This window comes from Ochlerotatus camptorhynchus, unplaced genomic scaffold (assembly GCF_037179485.1).
Source record: "Ochlerotatus camptorhynchus isolate MF236.1 unplaced genomic scaffold, CSIRO-AGI_Acam_v1.1 ptg000420l, whole genome shotgun sequence".
Classification (NCBI taxonomy): domain Eukaryota; kingdom Metazoa; phylum Arthropoda; class Insecta; order Diptera; family Culicidae; genus Ochlerotatus; species Ochlerotatus camptorhynchus.
The window spans coordinates 166915-186863 of record NW_027040906.1 but is presented as its reverse complement, the minus strand read 5'-3'; the positions used below and the strand labels follow the sequence as shown (position 1 = coordinate 186863).

The following is a 19949-nucleotide window of genomic DNA, read 5'->3' as shown; positions in this document are numbered from 1 at the left end:
AAATGCATCCAAAACATCATTTTTACAACAAACATTAAAATTACCTAACGGAATAATTGGTCAGACCATTATTCCGCAAGGAAAATGAAATTGCACTCAGAATGCGCCACCTTCATATCGATCGCGATACTAATGTAATCGATCTTTCCTTTACCGATTTCTTTTGAACTGCGTACTGGGTCAAGAAATGCTAATTAAAAGAAATTTCTTTAGCATTCCGTGTCCTATCCCGTAGCACGTAAAAACGTCATTACTTTTCAGCTGCGTACCAGGCTTTAGGTAATGTTGGCGTCTGTTGCAAAACGGATGTTTTAGATGCACTTGAACCACCGACAAACCGACATGAAACTTAAAGTTAACTCTTGATCGAGAATCCATAACGGCCGAATCAAATGTGCAGAGATCCCATCAGTCAAAACCAAAAAAAACTCTTTATCTAGATAAAAATAATTTGTCCGAAATAGATAAGAACTGATAAATTGTGTACGCGTGTTCGCGGCTAGAATAAATATTTTCCGCGAACACGGCGACATTTGTCAGTTTTGTGCATTGATCAGAAATTTCTTTGTAATTTGTATGATCATTCATCAACACAAAACCTAATCATTGTTGATTTGAAAATTTGACGACACCTCGCTATGATCTCAAAATATAGCAAAAGATACCTCCTTATAGCTGTCAAATTCTTCTCATCCTCAAAAATTACTAAAATTTAACGATAGGGGGGAGTGGGGGTTAACTTTTGCTCGATTTAGCGTGAAATTACTTTCACTAGTTTTAATGATTCAACTTATAGGCCTTTTTAATGCACCACCAACGTAGAGTGCACCACGTGAGTTCGAGAGGAAACGTCAACCAAGTTGTTAGAAGAAGGATTTTTTCACAACGCAAACTAAAGCATTTTTCATTGAACATCTTACCAATTTCCATCAGTAATTGTCTTATTTTACGATTTTCCACACATCTGAATTGATTTGCACCTAAACTACTCACACACAATATATCTGGAAGATCATAACCACTAAGGCACTATTGTAATTATCAATTTTTCTTAACAAAAACATTCCTGAACACTAGCAGGATCCTTGCAAAAATGATACAGAATTAAATTTTTCTACTATGGATCAAGTTTTGGAGCATCTCAGATGAATCAATTTATCAGGAAAAGTGAAAAAGTGTTTCGCTTTCTATGTTTCACGGCGAAAAATTCGGCTCACAACCTTCTTTTTGACGTTCTCATATTCACCAGAGGTTGAATCAATCGCTTAGTGTCTACTAAAAAGGCGTATATTCACTTTTAGATAGTTGGCTTCAAATTCACTTAAGATTACACACATATTTAACATATGTGGAACTCGGTCATAAAAAATCGACCCCATTTCAGTGATTTCAAGTGGTATAGTAGGACATCGATCTGTCAAACTCTCTGTCAAAAATATCTTTGAATTTACATGGGTAATTTTTTTCAATTTTCTTTCTCTTTGTAAATTTAGATAATAAATGTAGGCACCATTTTTTTCCATTAAAATTTTTTGTTGGAACCAATTGCATCAAACTTTGATTTCATTTCATAATGTATGAGGGGAAAAACGACCGTCCAAATTTGGAGTTTGATGCATACAATTTCAAGCAGCATCATTTTGCAACAAGTGTCCTGGTTTATATATAAGAATTGCAAATATTAAGAAGCTGTCAAAGTTTTACCGCCAGTATAAAAAAGAGCTGAGTATTGTAAAAAAGTAAAGGGTTGTGTCCTAGACACGACCGCAGTATGACGTAGAACCACACAAAATTGTTGTTTTTCATGCATTTTTGACTATTATACTTTATCTTAAAATTTTCAAGTATTTCAATGTTTCGGTTATGGTTGATTCAAAACAATTTACACATTTTCTTTACAAATATCCATGTGAAATTCCACATGATTTTCATTTGACCACACATAAACAGAATCCACTCAGAAGTACACATGAAATTTACACGCAAATGAATAGTATGTGTGGTCACTAGACTGATGCAAAATTTGAAATTTTCGCTCCACAGTGCTCAAACGGTGCCAAATCGGGTCCTGATTAGCCTCCAAAAGAGAAAACTCATTTTATAAGAAACTGACTTGGCACAAACCATTTGAAGTTTACATGGAAATTACTATGGGAAAACAAAACTTTTTGTTCATTGTCTTCTTGCCTTTTTACACATTGTACTGTTAACACATTCTATTGCTATTCTTATGGGAATTTTTATCAGCTACAACTTTGCAGAAGATCATTTTTCATCCAAACGTCAAATTAAATAGTTATTAATTTTTTAAGAGATTGATAATCTTATGGCAAGATTAAGCAACTGTATTGTGGGCAACACTGTATTCTGCAGTGTGACATAGTAGCCATGATTTTTGTCCTCTATTCTACGCGCCATAAACACCAATGTTGCCTGCTGAACAGTTGATTGAGCATAATCATAAGACATCAGGGACTTGAATCATTAATAATTTTTGTTCCTTACGTTTGATCGAAAAGTGGTTTTCAACAAGTTCAGCTATCATTTTCTAAAGTAGAGTGAACTGGTGAATTTTGAGATAGATATAAACTGAAATTATGGTTTCTCCATAGTAATTCCCATATAAACTTCAAATGGTTTGTGCCAAGTCAGTTTCTCACTAAATGAGTTCAAATTTTGGGAGGCTTATCAGGGCCCAATTTGGAACCATTTGAGCACTGTGGAGCGAAAATTTCAAATTTTGCATCAGTCTAGTGGTCACGCATGGTTTTTAAATGTACATATTTTAAGTAGGGGAATTTACGTATTCTCGGCAACCTAAGCAGCGACCTTCTTTCTATAGCCTTTTTCTCTGAGAAACGCACACATATGCAGTATTGGTTTGTTTACAATCTTTTGCTGCCAGCTGCTCTAACAATTTCAGTCGAAAGAATTGTCAAAAACTGTTTTGAAACGCTTTTAAAAAGCTCCAATCTTCTCTAGTGAGAGCGAGTATTGTCGGCAACCAGTTTTTCTTCGGCAACCGTTCCATTTGAACTGCATGTAAATCTGCTGTTCTATTATCGGCAACTCGAAATCAGCTACAATTTGTAGTGTGTGTGTTTCATTTCAAGAAAACCTTGCTAGATTGCTTTTTCCCAGTGGTAAAAATATAGTCAAATTGAAGCTGAAAGCATAAAGAATCGTTTGCATGCATTCAGCGAAGTGTTTTCGTAAGAAAATCCAGTGAAAATAGTGTTTCAATTTGGGTTGCCGTAAATAGTCTTGCAAGCCGAAGGCGTCGTTTCCCCTATGTGGCTGACACATAGATATTGTTTTGTTAGGAGCGGTATTTGAGGGGTGGGGGGGGGGGTTAGGAAAGGTTGTTGAGGGGTGGGGAGGGGGTTGGTTAGGAAAGGTTGTTGATGAGTGGGGGAGGGGTTAGGAAAGGTTGTTGATGAGTGGTGGTGGGGGGTTAGGAGAGGTCGTTGAGGGAGGGGAGAGATTGTTGTGAAGGGGGGAGGGGAAGAGATTGTTGTGAAGGGGGGAGAGGGAGAGATTGTTGTGAAGGGGGAGGGGGAGAGGTTGTTGTGAAAGGGGGAGGGGGTTTCATCATTATTGTGGTCACGCCGTGATCCACCTTAAGTCGCTGATTTGGTCCTGCTTACTGCAGGACCAAGCGCCACGCCGTCCGAAGCGACAATGAGCAAAAGCATGACAGCAGCGCTGTTTTATATCTTTTCAGGTTCAGAACCTGATAGGATTTCCCGCAGTTTTTTATGAATGGGGCGGAGCAGAAAGTTTCTTTTGTGCAGAATATGTAAAATAGGATGGACTTTGGATGTTAATATAATTGCATATATAGAGGCACCAGATATGTTTTACCGTCAGTTGTGTGTAATTCACCAACTGAATGTCATCAAACATGTCTTCAATGCAATTTTTTGTTCAAATTTGGTAAAACTTGGTTTTACTAATGATTGTGGTATGTTTAAAATTTATTTCCCGGAAAAAAGGGATCATTAAAGACTGTCTCGTTTTCGGGTTATTGATGAGGGGGGTTTTAGAAGTGGTATTTGAGGGGGGGCGGGTAGGAGAGGTATTTGAGGGGGGGGGGTTTAGGAGAGGTATTTGAGGGGGGGGGGTTTAGGAGAGGTATTTGAGGGGGGGGGGGTTTAGGAGAGGTATTTGAGGGGGGGTAGGAGGGGTTTGATGGTGGGGAGAGGGGTAGGAGAGGTTTCATGGTGGGGGGGGGGGTAGGAGAGGTTTGATGGTGGGGGAGGGTAGGAGAGGTTGTTGAGGGGGGGGGGCCGAGAGATTGTTGTGAAGGGCGTGTGTGCTTTTCCTCATTGTGGTCACGCCGTGATCCACCTTAAGCTGCTGATTTGGTCCTGCTTACTGCAGGACCAAGCGCCACGCCGTCCGAAGCGTTAATGAGCAGTGGCATGAGACCAGCGCTGATTTATATCTTTTCAGATTCAAGCAGAATGATGTGCAACCAAGTGGTATTCGTTTATGATGACTGGGTTTGCGAAAAAGGCTTATTTCATGAAAACAGTGATAAAATTATCATTTGTACATTTTCAAAAGTTTAATTACAGAAAAATTGGAAAAATATTTATTTCAACAGGTTCGTAATGTAATATCCTATCGATTGGCGTATTTGGATTTTAATTTCATCTATAAATGACAAAGTTACAAGCGTTCAAAACCTAACACTCCTTCACCACACATATTTTTTGACTTGCACCCCAGTATAGTCGACAAAGACGTAGTTCTACGTCAAAAAAACATAGTGTGCGTTGAGAAATTGAAGTATATTTGCTGGCGATTCTTTGAAGCCTTGTTCATTTCATAGCTGTAGCGGAACTCCTTCTTCTTGAAATTAATACGTTAAACAGACATATGCAGAGTTTTGAGCTAACCTTGCCTCTTTTCATTCACAAGAATTTTGCAAGAAGGATGACAAATGAAATCGAGCGCTTATCGATACCTGTAATACCCAAGGTTTCAAACCTCTCTACGTTTCTCAATAGCGTAAAATTGAATGTTTCTGCTCAAATCCCAACACAAAGATCTACTGACTGGTTATACACTGGAAATATATTAAACGTTATTGTTATTAGATTATACACATAAGATGATGGTTAACGTCACTTCATTGATTTCATTCGGTTACCATTAAAAACTATTATTCGCATATAGTTCCCATTAGTCTCACACAAAAGCCCAATATGCGCAGGTTTTCAAGTCAATCATGTGCCTTTTATTTTGCAATGGGGTATCGAATGACGTTTATTAGTCAAAAGCGCTTTGCAATAATTTAACCGTGTTTACACATAATACCAATGTTTATATTGTATACAGTGCTAGACAGAACAGGAAACTATACCTAAAGTGGAAAAAATGGCAGAATCGTATGACATTGCTAAGGTGTTCGTTGAAATTTTAAATCTTCCCGCGGGAATAATCAATATTTTCGAAGGTAATTATCAATTGAATAACTTGTGAAGTACATAGAAGTGCATACAGCTGTTTTTTTTTCTACAGATCTGCAGTCAGTGTTTTCCATATCCGCGGAGGAAATCTTGAACCGGCTTTTAGTGCACGAAACATCAAGTGAATCGGCTGAAGCCATTTTCAATACAATATACGAATGGAGTTCGCAGAAGCTGGAAGCGGCTATTCCAGGCGAAACCTGTCATTCCTAACTCAGTTTACCTCATTCCTAACGCCCCGTAACGTGAATAGATCACCTTTTCGTGATACGTTACGGGATGTAAGATCTACCACCGATTCCTAGTCCTGACTACTTCAGACTAGGGGAACAGGATTTTTTAGTAATCCAAGGAACACAGCTTAGTCCTTGTTACTTTTTATGCCTTGTTTGCTAGTGACAAGACTCGGCTTTGTCTATCGAGGATGATCTTGACACATGGAAAAAAAAATGAGTTAGTTGTCTTCATCTATGTGATTCCTAATCTTCTATTCGTTGTTCCCTAGTTTGAAGTGGTTAAGACTAGGGTTCTGATGCATGGTCATTATAGGTATCATACCTTAATTTTGTTGCTAAGGAATCCAATTTTGACTGACAAAGGGGCGCGCCTTTGGAGGGTGTTTCAACACTCCGAAGGGTATAAATAGCGGGACCTTTCAATTAGAGTCGGATCCTTGCGATAAATGTAAGAGTGGCAACTGTAAAAAAATCGAATACTTCATCATTTCTCAATAGTGATGGAGAAATACGGCATGCACTAAACTAAGGATACGGGATATACTACAATAGATCAATTTACTGGTCGCAGTAGTGTTAGGTCCCGAACAAAGGAAAAAAAACTCAGTTTACCAATTTTTGATAGATTCAGTTTTGACCGATCCGAACCGATCCATTCTAGGATTTTACTCAAATTTGGTTAGTTTTCAAATAGCGTGTACTGAGCATGCAACCAAATATCTGATTTTCTTTCATAAGGGCCAATGTCATAAATGTAAACACTGACTATTCCACGAATTTCTTGAGAATGAAAACTCGCTCAAGTAAGCCACCGCGATGTTTGTGTAAAGAGAACAGGGCGTCACAATATCAGCTTCAATCGACCAAATCGATGCGACGAAGAGACTGCTGGCTTTCTTTTTCTATTAAAGTCGAACAGCTTCGGAGCATTCTAGAACCTCAGTCGGCGTGCACAAACAAATGTTCAATCGCTTGTCTCTCTTTCTCCCGTCGCTCCATTGGTCTTCCTTTCAAGCTTCGTCGAAACGGATGAGCGAAAGAGCGCTCGACTTGGATAGTTTTCTCTTTCATGAAACACATCAACAGAGGTTTCATGACGTATATGACGGAAAATGAAATAACACGTTTAAAGCATTTCTCACTTGAAACCACGTGAAGATTACACGTAATATTTCTAATTTATCTTCCATCCATATATTTATCTAAAAAAAATGATCGAAAACGGGACATAACGCATTTTAAACAAATTGAAAGAGCGGTGAAAGAGTGTTCGTGAAAGGGGATTGAAAGCCATAATGAGGTTCGTTTAACTAGAAAATCGACGTTAGTTACATTGAAAGCGATGAGCAAAGCAACGACGGGTAGAAGTTCCACAGCCAGCCTTTCCTTCTAAGCGTCCTGCTTTTTTATTTTCGTTTCTTGCTGATAGTCTAGCTACACAGCAAAAAAAAATGTAATATCGATCAACGTAATTCAAGCAGATGTATGAAATAATGATGTAATAGCAAAAAGCAGATACAATTTTACATCAATGGATGTAATTTTGTTCGCAAAATCGATGTACATCGTACAATGTGATATTACACAACCGATGGATTGACCTGGTTGCAGCAGTTTCGATGTAATATTCAAAAACTTTTTTTGCTGTGTAGGCGTTATAGAAATGAAGCGTCGAACACGTATGTATGAGAGAAACAAAACACGAGTTCATTTTAGAGCTTCGAAATTGTAGAGCCCTGCATGTAACCCAGCAATTCTATCAGCTATGGGGACTTTCTCTAATAGAGAAAGTCCCCATAGCTGATAGAATTGCTGGGTTACATGGATTGTCTTTGAATTACAAGATATTTACGAAAGAAGCCATTGCTTACGTTTCCGACATTGGCCCATATGAAGACTCAGTGTCGCATCACGAAAATTTAATTTTGACAGATCGATGTCCAACTATACCAGTTATACCACAGAGGAAACACAAAAAAAGGTCAAGCAGTTTTGCATGAAGTTCCACATATGTTATGTGGATTACATTAGCTTTTGATTCACAAAATTAATCTTCTTTAAAAGTTCAACTGATATGGCAATCGAAAAAGGAAAGATCGAATTGGCAAATCAAAGTTGGCATTCGTGGAGAATAGAAGAACTATGAGAGTGATTATGCTTTCAAAATTTTACACGGTGAGGTATACGAGTGCAATCTTAAAATGCTTTTATTTTGCAAATGGATCATTTTTTTTTTAATATGTTAATGCTACGCCACGCAAGCTGGGCATAGCTTTCATCGTGATGGGCGAAATGCAGAAGCGCGTGATCGGTTGGTGGCCGATTGACGAAGGAATGTGCAGGTTGAGGATCAAGGGCCGATTCTTCAACTTTAACATAATCAACGTGCACAGCCCTCACTCCAGAAGCACTGATGATGACAAGGACGCATTTTACGCGCAGCTCGACCGCGAGTACGATCGCTGCTCAAGCCACGACGTCAAGATCATCATAGGAGACCTAAACGCTCAGGTAGGCCAGGAGGAGGAATTCAGACCGACGATTGGAAAGTTCAGCGCCCACCAGCTGACGAAAGGGAACGGCCTACGACTCATCGATTTCGCCGCCTCCAAGAACATGGCCATACGTAGCACCTTCTTCCAACGACACCTCCCCTATCGTTACACCTGGAGATCCCCACAGCAGACGGGATCGCAAATCGACCACGTTCTGATTGATGGACGGCACTTCTCCGACATTATCGACGTCAGGACCTATCATGGCGCTAACATCGACTCTGACCTGGTGATGGTCAAACTGCGCCCAAAACTTTCCGTCATCAACAATGTACGGTACCGACGCCCGCCACGGTACAACCTAGAGCGACTGAAGCAACCGGATGTCGCCTTAGCATACGCGCAGAATCTCGAGGCAGCGTTGCTAGAGAAGGGCGAGCTCAATGTGCCCCCTCTAGAGGAATGCTGGAACACAGTAAAAGCAGCCATCATCGACGCAGCCGAGAGCACCATCGGGTTCGTGGAAAGAAGTCGACGGAATGAATGGTTCGACGAGGAGTGCAGAGCGATTTTGGAGGAGAAGAACGCAGCGCGGGCGGTAATGCTGCAGCATGGAACCCGACAGAACGTGGAACGGTATAAACAGAAGCGGAAACAGCAGACCCGCATCTTTCGGGAGAAAAAACGCCGCCTGGAAGAAGCGGAGTGCGAGGAAATGGAACTGCTGTGCCGGTCCCAAGAAACACGGAAGTTCTACCAGAAGCTCAACGCATCCCGCAACGGCTTCGTGCCGCGAGCCGAAATGTGCAAGGATAAGGACGGGAGCCTCTTGACGGACGGACGTGAGATGATTGAAAGGTGGAAGCAGCACTTCGAGGCGCACCTGAATGGCGAGGAGAACGTAGGCACGGGAGACCAGTGCAATGGAGGAAACGACTACGTCAGTGCAGCAGAGGACAGAACTGACCCAACTCCCACGCTGAGGGAAGTTAAGGACTCCATTCAGCAGCTCAAAAACAACAAAGCTGCTGGTAAGGATGGTATCGCAGCCGAACTCATGAAGATGGGCCCAGAAAAGTTGGCCACCTGCCTGCACCGGATGATAGTCAGGTTCTGGGAAACAGAACAGCTACCGGAGGAGTAGAAGGAGGGGGTAATCTGCCCCATTCACAAGAAAGGCGACCATTTGGAATGTGAGAACTTCAGAGCGATCACCATTTTGAATGCCGCCTACAAAGTGCTATCCCAGATCATCTTCCGTCGTCTATCACCTAAAATGACCGAGTTCGTGGGAAGTTATCATTGACGGCCGATCGACAACGGACCAGATCTTCACCGTACGGCAAATCCTCCAGAAATGCCGTGAATACCAGGTCCCAACGCATCATTTGTTCATCGACTTTAAGGCGGCATACGACAGTATCGACCGCACAGAGCTATGGAAAATCATGGACGAGAACGGCTTTCCTGGGAAGCTGATCATACTGATCAAAGCAACGATGGACGGTGTGCAAAATGCATAAGGGTTTCGGGTGAATTATCCAGTTCATACGAATCTCGCCGGGGACTGCGACAAGGTGACGGACGCTCATGCCTACTCTTCAACATCGCTCTAGAAGGTGTAATGCGACGACCCGGGCTCAACAGCTCAACAGTGTGTGCTTTGCGGATGACATGGACATTATCGCAAGAACATTTGGAACGGTGGCAGAACTATACACCCGCCTGAAACACGAAACAGCAAAGGTCGGACTGGTGGTGAGTGCGTCAAAAACAATGTACATGCTAGTAGGCGGAACCGAACATGAAAGGATTCGTCTAGGAAGTAATGTCACGATAGACGGGGATACTTTCGAGGTAGTGGAGGAATTCATTTACCTTGGATCCTTAATGACGGCTGACAATAATGTGAGTCGTGAAATACGAAGGCGCATCATCAGTGGAAGTCGTGCCTACTACGGGCTCCAGAAGAAACTACGGTCAAAAAAGATTCACCCCCGCACCAAATGTACCATGTACAGAAAGCTAATAAGACCGGTGGTCCTCTATGGACACGAGACATGGACTATGCTCGAGGAGGACCTGCAAGCACTCGGAGTTTTCGAGTGACGTGTGCTGAGGACGATCTTCGGCGGTGTGCAGGAGAACGGTGAGTGGCGGCGAAGAATGAACCACGAGCTCGCTGCACTCTACGGCGAACCCAGCATCCAGAAGGTGGCCAAAGCCGGAAGGATGCGGTGGGCAGGGCATGTTGCAAGAATGCCGGACAGCAATCCTGCAAAGTTATCTAGTTCGTTTATTTGGAAGGCTCAATCGCGTTAGCTTTACGGAGCCGATAATTCATTGTTCACTGTGTGTAACAAAATTCACTTAATTCTATGTCTAGTAGGAGTTGGGCCGATTACTCGCGGCTTACTCGAGGTTAGAAGGGTACATTTTCGAAGGATAGGATCAGGGGAGGAGCTTGGGGTAGGGTTTCGTTGTCTCATCAGAGCGTTGTCGCCAGTATGAACGGTAGTGCTGTTCTAGCTTCTTCCTGCAAAGTTGGTGTTCGCTACTGATCCGGTTGGCACAAGAAGTCGTGGAGCGCAGAGAGCACGATGGGCGGACCAGGTAGAGCGTGATCTAGCGAGCATTGGGCATGACCGAGGATGGAGAGCGGCAGCCGCAAACCGAGTATTGTGGCGTACTATTGTTGATTATGTCTTATCTTAAATGTGATGTTGTACAAATAAATGTATGTATGTATGTATATGCTGTTAAAACAACTGTTTTAATTTCATCACCGGACGGAAGATTTTTCTCAACCAATCTGCGCTCGTACTTTTCCAAAGTAGGAAAATGAATCTGATTCCTGTTTCGGTACATAATATTCCAACGCATGAGTACTCTCTTTAATTTGTCTGTCAATTCCTTGCTGGTGAAATTAACCACGGTTTGTTTAGTTGAAGACATCGATCGAAGTTCTCTAAATAATTCCTCACATGGCTGACTGGACAAACAACTCATGAAAAAAATGATTGCTTGCGTTAAGCTCTCTGCAATCTTTTATGAAAGTAAGTAAGGCGTGTACATTTAACTCTAATGATAGATACGCATTTGTTGTGACACATCTCTTAAGATTTGGATGGTTAAGCTTGCACCAATTTCGCCACCCACGTACTGTGAAATTGGCAGACCTGTAAATTAATTTATTGTTAGATGTGTTGACAGAAGAAATACAAGAACGTATCGTAGATTTGCGAGTTCAAATAAATTTCTTTTTAAATTTTATCTCGGAATAAATATTTAACGTAACTCACCATACATCGTGCACTCGTTCCAAAGGTGATACGTCTTCCTCAACGAACGATCTGTACATCTGACGCATAATATTCAAAAATAAAACAGTCCCATCGCTTTCGGCTACATTTGCTTTAAGAAGTTCGATCGTTTCGGGTTTCATGATTTTCAACGTAGGGCCAAACTTCATCAAACGTCTACGTCACCCATAGTCAAACAATGCTTGTCCTTGCTGTGGTTGAGTACTAGTTCTTTCAGGTGAGCTTTGGTCACAAGAAAATTGCCTAGTAAGCAGAACAAAATAATTTTTTAATTACCGGTGCTTGTTTTTTGTTCTATAAAATAAATATTTACCAATTTGCATGTCGAAATTTATCAACTTATTTCGGAATTTGTTGACTGCATGTATCATGTCTTGCACATTGAATGGTGTGTGAGCTTCATTATGTACCCTGAACCACGGGCCGCAAGGTGAAATAACAGGTTCTGTTTCCAGCTCGGAACGTGCTTTCATGGCCTTCATTAGTCGTGGATCGCCGTCAGATGCATGTGCAACAACAATGATGCCTTCGTTTCTTAGTTTTGTTTCCGTATATTGCCACCGATTCAGTACATCTTTAGACTCGCAAACGTGGTATAATACATAGGGTGCTGAATCTTTCGCTAATGGCAGAGCTAGCTGGACATATGCATGATTTCCTTGCGGGTAATTTTTTATATCCTCTGCAATTTTATATGCAGAACATGCTTTGAAAATATGTCTATCTGGGAGCCCGTTTTGGTTTAATTGGGATACCAAGCCCCTCAGCGAATCGGTTAAGTAGTCATACTCCACAGTAGCAGTTATTTTCGTGGCGTCTTCACAAAAAACAACCGCTAGCGGAAATTGATTGCGTGTCAGATACGCTTTTAAGCCTTCTATTTACGTCGATTATCCCTTCCGATATTTGGTCGGTGTTATCTTTTAGATGTCTCTGTATGGTTTTCTTCGTCATCATGCAAGCGTTCCCGGATATATACTCGTAATGTGCATTTCCTGCTGTGAGACATTCGAAAGCGCATATATCTTTTTCAAAATTGGTGTATCGTCTCGCATGAGGAAGCTTTACTTTTGCAGTTTGATGCATATGCACGAATGATTGCAAAACAGGAGCATGGCCTATCGAGTCTACTACGCTCGATGAAGGGATGTTATTTCTAGAGGTGTTTATATCATCTGGCGCGAAAGTAGAACATCACTAACTAGTATTTATAATATTAATGCGATCATGTATATAGGTATATATATATATAATTTTTTTTTCTTGTCAAAGAAGGTTTAACGGATACAAGTTCTAGAAGATCAAAATAAGTGTAAAGGGTAAGCTGAGATTATCTGTAATATAATTAGTTTATAACCCAAACTAAAAAATCATTCGATATGATTCAGCAAAGGCTCACTGTTCTCGTCTGACTCAGCTATTCTTCCAATGGCGGTGGAAATAACTAATGGATTGGGTGGGCTACTTGGCCGCAGGTGTTCGACTCTGTGAATGGCGGTGGAAGCAACTAATGATTGATGCAGACAAGTAATATCTGACGGACTAGCTGACTGACGATGTTCGATCCTGCAAATGGCGGTAGAAGCAGCAGGTAATTTGGACGGTGCAGCTTGGAGAACGGCGTCGTCCTCGTTCAGCTCAGCAGACCATTCCTCAGCGATGGAATCTACCTGTGGACTGGATGAACTAGCTGGCTGATGATTTTCAATCTTGCGAGTTTCGGTGGAACCAACTGGTGATTGATGCAAACTAATAATGGTCTTGACCTCAGGAGGTAGATTGGGCGGTATCAGCTAGTGGCAAGTGTTTTTCTTGGAAAACGGCGTTGTCCTCGATCGGTTCAGCAGACCATTCCTTAGCGATGAAATCTACCCGTGGATCGTATGGACTAGCTGACTGATGTTCGAATCTGCGAATTACGGACGAGCCAACTGGTGATTGAGGCAGACTAATATTGGACTCGCCAGCTATATTCGACGGTCTATCTAGTGGCATGTGAATGGTGTTGTTCTCGTTGAGCTCAGTCCATTTCTTGGCAGTGGATCCAACTGAGGCATCGGATTCCATGGTGTTAGAATCAGATGATGACTGGCGGTGGGAGTTAACGATGTAATTTATCGGACTAGTTTCAAAATTTCTTTCAACTGGTTCATCCAGCCATTCTTCGTTTATATACGCAGATGTAGGCATGCTTTCAACACGTTCATTGCGATTGCTCTCATCCGACCGACCTAACAGCCATTCTTCGGCTACAGATGAATATGTAGTGTTTGACACATGCTGTTTAGTCGCACTAGTGCTTGCAACTGCAGACGAAGGACGCTGTCTTTTCCTACTGAAATAACTATAAAAAGGGGTACCGAGTCGAGGTGATGAGATTAAATAATAATACACTTAATCCGTTGATGGTTGTACAAATTCTGAACTCATATAGGGTATACGTCCCTAACCTCGGTCTAATATGCAGCCATCGATTACGTTTTTAATCATAACTCATCAATGAATTTACCTGCAAACGATATTCTACTGCTAAATGGTATGCTTAGATATGCTTATCATGTCGTTTGCTATCAGGAACCGCAAAAAGTTGAAAAACTTACTTTTTTTAAGACAATAACTCACGAGGGAAATGTATGTAATATGGGTCTATTGTCCCCAAATTGGGTCTATTTATGGATGCAACTTCGTCCTATCTTGTTTGATCCTCAAAAAAACGCTCTTGGTAACGTTTTCTGATGTATTTTTTTTTATCACTATCACTGTTAACTTAATGCTCTTCATTCCTCAAAACATTTCTTAGAGAAAATTTTACGAAAACTACATTAAATCACTCAATTTAAAAATTAAAAATTAAAAATTTCGCTTATCGTCTTTTGACCGCAGAATATCTAAATCAGAACATTGTGATGTTCATTATACAGGTTTGGCAGAAAAAATCTCCCTTCCTGTTCGTTCCTTATCATCCAAATGCAAAACAACATTGTTGACGTTACTCTTATTGCTATATGCTGTCAAATGAATTTCATGGGCCATAGTTAGGAACATAGAAAAGAAATGTGTCCCTAAAGTTGGGTCCATGTTTTACTTGTGAAAACGTTGTTAAACAATTAAAATAAACATAAAATATTCAAACAGCAACTGTAAGTTTTACGTCTAGTGTGTATTATCAGGTAATTCCAATCAATAAATGCCATAATCAGGCCATTTGATGATCGTCAGTCAACCTTCCCATCTTAACCTTATAAGTCATGGCGGCTAAAAACTCCGAACATTGTGATATTCTCAACCAGTTTTATTACTTACGAGAGCTGAAAATGTATTGAAATGTTGTGATATAAATTGATTTGTGTGTGGTACACATTTATCAACCATCAGTGATCAATATTTTCCTTATTTTTTGTGTAATATTCCTTAATTAATTATTTATTTGCTAGATAGGCCGAATGAAAGGACTAGACCCACATTATATACCGTAACCCTATTATCGTCTTTACCTTTTATACATTCGTTAGCGAGAACTCACTCTCTTGATTTCTCGTTTTCTCTTTTATCTCTTAACCTAAACCGTAACTCAAATCTCTTCACTAACATCACTACAACTCCTCCTTCCTTAAGTTTAATTGTAATCTTCTGATAATCGATATTCTAATGAGAATTCAAAATATTTCGATAATAAACGAAATCCTTCTTCAGCTTCTTTTTCACATTTCGATTGGATTTTCTTATGTTTCGTGGTACTTCTGAACGTTGAATCTCCTCAACTTGCTGTTCACCGGGATGATCTCCAAAAATAAAAGAATCCGCCGGGAAACCATAAAACTCGAATTCAGAATCTGAGATCTCTCCGTCATCTTCAAAATCTTCCTCCCTTCTTCGTTTGGTACTGGTTTGTTGCTTGTTCTCTCCATGGAAAACTAAACGTCTGCTTACTTTCCGGCGAGAACCTTCATAAACCTTAATCTGTTGTTTGTGCGCCGTGATGATTCTTCCGCTGAGCGAAATTATGAATTTCATCCTTGACGTCTTCTTCGAATGAATTATGAATGCTATTGACAACTGCATTTGGTCTAGTAAAAATGTTTCTCCAACCGTAATAGAAAAAATCCATCCAAGCTCGTCCCATCAGTGGTACAAAATCGTTATCGCAGTTCAAAACAACCAAATAAAGCTTGTGGTTTTTATTTCCTAGTTGTACACAAACATGAATCTTTCCAAGAACCTTCAACCTTTTACCATCAATCACTGCCAACTTCTTATTGCAAGGTAAAAGTTGAAAATTTTTAAAATATCTCGAAAACATTTCTTCTGAAATCACGCTTGCGGCAGACCCACAGTCTACTTCCATCGTCAATCTCCTATTTTCAATTAAAACTTCAACATAACATGGTTCATTAACACGATTAATTGAAGAAATCATTAAACAGGGTAGTTCTTCATCTTCTTCTTCCGACTGGTTAGACCTTTTAAAATTTCCACCTGTTCTTCCTGGGGTGGGAGGTCTGGGTGATTTACTAGGTGATCCCAAAAATTTAACATTCGGCTGATATTGGTCCTTACAATTCAAACGATAACAAAATTTTCTTGTATGACCTCTCTTTTTGCAGAAGGAACACAAGTAAGTGTTGTCTTTTTTGTTAAACCGACGATCGTAAAATCTGCTCTCCCTTCTGTCCTGCCTGCTTCTGCTTCTAGATGGAGAAAAACTTCTATCACGGTTCCAACTACTACGCCTATATCTCTGTCTTGAACGAAAGTGATCATCTCTTCGTCCTAAACGCGCTACAACAGAAACTCTACTTTCATCATCCTCTTTAATGTACCTGGTGCGGCTGCTAGAAATTTCATGGTTAGAATAATTTTTTCAGCTTTTTCAACAGTCAGATCATCTTCATCAAATAGTCTTTTCTGCAATTGGCGATCGTAAACACCAATCACCAAAACACCTCTAATAGCTCTCTCTTTAAACGTTCCAAAATTGCATTTTTCTGCCAGCACCTTAACCGCAATCACAAAGTCCTCCGATTTTTCATGCTTTGATTGCTTTCTTGTCCAAAACTTAAAGCTGTGTATTACGTCAGAGTCGCATTTATCAAACCTTTTTCGCAAGGTCTCCGTAATTTGCTGGTAAGATAGAGCATCAGATTTGAAATCTGTCCCCGGAAACAATTTTTTCAATTCCGTATACACTTCCTTTCCACAAACTGCCAAAAAAGAAGTCTTGTATTGTGCTACCTCCAATTTGTTATGTTGAAAAATAAATTCAAGCTGTTCTTGATATTGAGCAAAAGGGATTGATTCTGGCACATAAGGATCAATGGTTGTGGATAAAGACATGCTTTGTTTACGAATGAAATATAAAAAAGAACACCAAAAATATGTATATAAATTTAATGTATGTGCAGTAAAATTTAAAATGTATAAAATCAATTTAAAACTTCAATTCAATTTTTTTTTTATCACGAAAGGGTTCCAAATCACATACCTGAATATTGTTGTTTGATTAAACAATCGGTTACCCAAAATAAATAAAAGAAAACTTTACTCGGGTCACCAACAAAACAGCAAAGGAAATTCTCCACAGCAATGGCAGCTTACACAGCAACAACAGCACACCCAGAACAACCTGCGCAGTAGAAACAGCAGCTCGACTTCCTTCAGGGTCAACGAACTTCAGTTAGCCTCCGTGTTGATCAAAAACAAAGCGCTTTAAAAAAAAACCGACGGTATTGATTCCTTTTCGCCGTTTCCACACTATCACTGTCTACTGATCCACGTTGCTCAATTTGGTGCTCAAAAACTCTTCTCAGGACTGCCAAAATTGCCAACCAGCACTCATGCACATGCACTATTCTACGTGCAAACAATAGCGAAATTTTCGCATTAGCTCTCTCTCTCTCCTTTATATACTTTGTATGGCGGTTGAATCGCTGTCTTCACACTGTACACAAGAGAACGAAAAAAACACAAAATGGCATGAGTACCGAGTTTAACACTGGTCGACAAAAAAAATGATCACATCGATCAAAACGTTCTTTTCCAGATCTTTCCTTCTATGACCTTTTAAAACACACTGCTATTCTTTTCTTTGTAACATAGACGCAAACAACAGTATGGCTGTTTCAGTACGATAGCTCGTAACGTAACAAGCTAAAAAAAAAGCAATGGCGAACTCAGGCTCAACAAAATGCCGTCTAAATCAAAAAATACTGGCTTCTCTTCTTTTGTATTAGCACACCCAAATCACAAAGAGGAAAAAATCAACTTACGGTTTCAATTTAGATTCCAAAAACAGGATGCTGAATTGTCTATTAATCTGCTTAACGATTTGCACGCACTTCCACTTACAAAATTCACTTAAACTTCACTTTAAATACAGTTGTATTAAATTTATCCTCGTCGACAGTTGAAATAACTATAAAAAGGGGTACCGAGTCGAGGTGATGAGATTAAATAATAATACACTTAATCCGTTGATGGTTGTACAAATTCTGAACTCATATATTATCGTCTTTACCTTTTATACATTCGTTAGCGAGAACTCACTCTCTTGATTTCTCGTTTTCTCTTTTATCTCTTAAGCTGGGTTTAGACTAGGCAAGTCAAATGATCAACTCAGTTGAATTCAATTGGCTTGAAAAGTTGAGCCTGGATCAACTTTTTTCAATTCAAGTGAGTTGATCAAGTCAGTTGAATGGCATGGTTTACACGTTCAATTCGCGTTCAAGTCAGTTGAATTCAACTGACTTGATCAATTGACTTGCCCTATCTAAACCCAGCTTTAACCTAAACCGTAACTCAAATCTCTTCACTAACATCACTACACCTACTAGTAACAGGTTCCGGAAGAGCGTAGTGGAATAGAGATCTCCAAGCACGATCTCACGAACACTTAAGTCCAACGTATAATATACATTATAAAGGAACAAGAAGAAGAATAACCTTTCGCACACAATGAGATGGTGACAGCCGCAGACAATGTTTACACTTCTTTGTCAAATCTAGTCGGCCGTGCTTTTTCAAACCGATAAATATTTATGATTATTGTTATAATTCTTGCAAGAATTGGTGACCGGTGCGATATGACTCTAAAGTTTAATGTGCCGGATTGTCTTGTTTACGCAAACAACAAGAACCACCAACTTTTCAGGATCCCAAAAATTGATGTCCGTGCCACCGGGGCACACCGAAACTTTTTGGAAATTTGCCACTCACAGTGGGTACGAAATTGCCAGCTTCCGGCAGTTCCAAGACAGCATCATCGAGTGTGCAGCCGCCACTTTGTGTCCGGAAAGCCAGCCAATCCAGATGACATCAACAACATCGATTGGATACCAACGAAAAATCTCCCGCTGAAACTTAACGATAATCCTACCTTGACGATCGGAACTATTGCCAAAAGGTAAAGTGGATATTTCTAGTGCCATTGAATAGAAAATATAGTGTTGCATGTTTTTCAGTGATGATGAAAAATAAAAGAAAATACTTGATTCAATTTATTGAACTGAAATATCAATATTCTATTCTAGATCTACTGAAGGCCACTGCCGTGGTGATAATATTACTAAGCATACCAATTCCTACGTAGGATGTGTTTCGAGTGAGCCAGGCGATGCTGAAACGAAGAAGAACTTATTTTATTCTGATGTGTGCACGCAAACCAACGGCAACGCCGAAAACATGATCGTGAACTTGATTTCGAGTGATGCAGTCGATGTTGAGATGAAGGAGCAGTCATTTAATTCCGGTGCTGAGATGAACGAACAGACATTTAACTCTGATGTGTGCACGCAAACCAATAGCAACGCTGAAAAAGAAATCCGGGACTTGAAACACAATCTATGCCGTGTCGAGAAAAAGTACGAAGTTTCATTGAAAAAAATGACACGGTTACAGAATGATGCAGACATCGCTAAAGAGGGCACTCGTTTCTCCGCGGCTTCGTTGATCATTGATGATAAGAAATTTCGCTACTATACCGGTCTAAGCTGTGGACCAGTATTCAAACGTTTATTTGATGCGCTGCAACAAGATCTACCAGAGTTTCACGAATTTCCGAAGGATCAGTTACTTATTATGGTATTGGGGAAATTGAGGCTAAACGAGGCATTCTGTAGTCTGGGCTACATTTATCAATATTCTCAGACCACGATTTCTGAGCGATTCTATGCAACTATAAATGCTATGTATCCTTTTATGAAGCAGTTGGTGCGTTTCCCTCCACGGAATGTTTTGAAGAAGCATACGCCACTTACATTTCAAAAAAGGTACGAAGACAATGTAACAGTGATCATCGACTGCTTTGAAGTGGATATGGAATCACCTGATCCAAAAGCCATGGCAGCAAACGCGAACGTTTATTCCTTTTATAAACGTCATAAAACCGTCAAAGTACTCATAGGGATTAGTCCTTCCGGAGGT

General features: G+C 40.3%; 1 protein-coding gene across 1 annotated transcript in view; it reads right to left on the bottom strand.

Annotated features, from left to right (window-relative positions):
- LOC135711102 (serine/threonine-protein kinase 32B-like) overlaps positions 1-19949 on the bottom strand; it is a 168522-nt gene that overhangs the window by 141918 nt on the left and 6655 nt on the right. The window lies entirely within an intron of this gene.